Below are 2,600 nucleotides of genomic sequence, written 5' to 3'. Positions count from 1 at the left end.
CGCGGGCCCCCTGTCGCAGGGGCGCGCGTAAAACCGGGGTTTTTAGGGACCCCTCGCTCGTGCCTGCTGGGCCTCGGAGCCCGGACGGCCAGGTCTCCTGAGACCCGGACCAAGCCCTGCATGATGGCATTTTTTCTCCCGCCTAATTGCGGGGAGGGGGTGGGTTGGCCGGTGTCAGCTGGAAGCCCCTTTACTGGGGAGGGAGAGCCAGTCTCCAAGTCACGTTGAGTGGGAAGCCACAGCCTGGGGCACACTTGTCGCTCAAGCCCAGTTTTGTTCAGATTGCCTTTGGGCATTTCTTCTCTGCACCCCGAGAAGCACAGAGGCCTCCAAGCCCTCTGCCCACCCGGGTAGGAGGTAGGGTGCCGAGCTCGGGATCCATTGTCTTTCTCACTTGAGTTCCGGGCCGGCTCGATTGCGTTTCAGAGACCTCTTCCTGTTCCATACAAGAAGTTTTGGGCAGCTGGGGTTACGGTGCAGAGACTGATGTGTATCAAAGCCACTCGGCCAGCAGCCCCTGGGGCAAAGGCAGGAACTGAGGCTCCATTATATTCATTCCCCAGAGATTAAGTGGCCGGGTCGGCCTGGGCCTTTGTTTATACCTGTGTGCCTGGGGCCTGGGTTTTGGGCTGTACATCCTGTTTTAGAGGGAACCTTGAGGTCCTGCCCTGTTCCCTCCCAAGCCCTTGGCCCCGTCCAAAGCTTTAGGTTCTAGTGTTCGCGGGCTGAGGGTGCAAATGGGCACCAAGGATCTAGTCCTTAGGTAGTGGTCCCTGTGTCTGGCATACAGGGCCTGTCTTCCTCAGGTCCCAGTGCCCCAGGAGGAGTTTTCAGGAAGTGTTACTCTAGGAGTGACTGTCCCTAGGCTATTTCCAGGTCCTCTGCCGATTCTGCCCTTGGGCTCAGTGGAGGAACCCCCGCCCCTTGTGAGGAAGGGGCTCTGTACCCCAGCAGTCCTGCACCCTTCATTCCTTCCTCACCACTTCTGTTACTCCCCTGTGACCCAGTGCCCCACTTCCTACTCAGCCTATGACTCACCAGGCCATGGATCAAGCCCAGCACATCCAAGGACAAGAGAAACGGGTGTGTTGCACCAAAGTATGGTTGTCACCAGGAACTAACCTGTTTTGAAAGCTGGGGTTTCGGTGTGACGACGTGAACATGTGTAGTCAAGGAGGTTCAGATCCTACCAGTGGATTGGCAAATGGTGTATACCCTGTGAGCCTCAATTCTTCTGTTAATGGGGGCAGTGAGAATAAGTGGAAAGTTGATGGGCAGCACCCTGTGGATGACAGTGTGGGCTCAGTTCTCCCGGCTCTTCTGAGAGTCTGTCCCTGTTACACACAGTAGTGGATCAGAGAGCGTCCACACAGACACCCTTCGTCCTGAAAGGGTCATTTGCTGAACATACGATAGGATATATTTGTATCTTGTAGATTTTTACCTCTTGATGATGGTAGATGGCCTATGAGTGGGGGTCTGGAATGACAAGACTGAACTCCAGATCCTTTTGTGATTGAAGTATTGCTGGGTTTAGAGACTTTACATTTTACTTTATTTAGCCTTTCCTATTGACTAGAACCAGCAGCTTTGTGGATTCATTCATTAATGTATCCAGTTCTACCCTGGGCAAACATTTTTAAAGTCTTTCAGTGTCAAACTCCAGGAATGTGGAGGTGGAGCTGACCTTTGTGGACAATGTTAAGAGGGGCATTTGCTGCACAGGGCCTGGGAGAGGAGGGTTTTCAGTGTGCTGTGGGTACTGGAGTGTCCAGGAAGCACTGCTAAATTCTGGGGAAGGTATGCAGACACCAGAGGAAGGCTTCTTTCACAGGGAGCCTATGCTTACCTTGCTTATGTGGCAATTTACTGGCTTTTCCCAAATGCCAGATGTAGGACCATTCCTGAACAGAGGAGGCGTAATGCAGGTCCTGCCCGAGTGGAGTTGGGAGATTTACCAACCTTCTGTGAACTCCTAACATCCTTGAAGGTTGCATAGTGTGATCTTCATATTTTTAGCCATTAAACTGGATAAATAAGAGCATCTTGGGAAAGTACCCGTTAGAAAGTAAAAACCTTCAGAATTTAGATGTCTGTACCGTGATTTTTTTTTTCCTCTAAATGAACTATGCCCACATGTAGCCATAGCTTGGAAAGGTATATGCACAACTGGACATAGTTACCAAGAGAGAATAGATGAGGCTGAGGCAGTAAGGATTGCTACAGGTTCAAGATCAGCCTGGGCTACATAGTGCGTTCAAGGCCAGCCTGAACTATACATAGCAAGACCCTACCTCAAAAATCAAAACACAACAAATCCAATGCAAGTGTGACTTTGTTATTGAAAAGAAAATATTAAGTGGGATCTGGTTTTGAATATCATATTCTTGGTAATATGTTAGCTTTTTTTTGGTGGTGCTGGGAATGGAACCCAGGACCTTGCGCATGCAAGGCAACCACTAAGTTATACTCCCGCTTTTGAAATCATTAGAACATTCCTGAAAATTAAAGATATGAATAAGGAAGAAAATAAGTATACCCTATAACAGTATTTTATTGATTTTTTTTTTTTTTTTTTTTTTTTTTTTTTTTTTTTTTTC

General features: G+C 49.0%; 2 protein-coding genes across 2 annotated transcripts in view; both read left to right on the top strand.

Annotated features, from left to right (window-relative positions):
• Mybl2 (MYB proto-oncogene like 2) overlaps positions 1–2,600 on the top strand; it is a 34,461-nt gene that overhangs the window by 4,041 nt on the left and 27,820 nt on the right. The gene's annotated exons all lie outside the window — the stretch shown is intronic.
• Ift52 (intraflagellar transport 52) overlaps positions 1–2,600 on the top strand; it is a 56,113-nt gene that overhangs the window by 52,771 nt on the left and 742 nt on the right. The window lies entirely within an intron of this gene.

The sequence above is a fragment of the Fukomys damarensis genome, unplaced genomic scaffold, assembly GCF_012274545.1.
Source record: "Fukomys damarensis isolate Sample0158 unplaced genomic scaffold, DMR_v1.0_HiC HiC_scaffold_22, whole genome shotgun sequence".
Taxonomy (NCBI): Eukaryota; Metazoa; Chordata; class Mammalia; order Rodentia; family Bathyergidae; genus Fukomys; species Fukomys damarensis.
The sequence above is the reverse complement of the archived record's forward strand: the minus strand, read 5'-3'. Positions and strand labels throughout refer to the sequence as shown.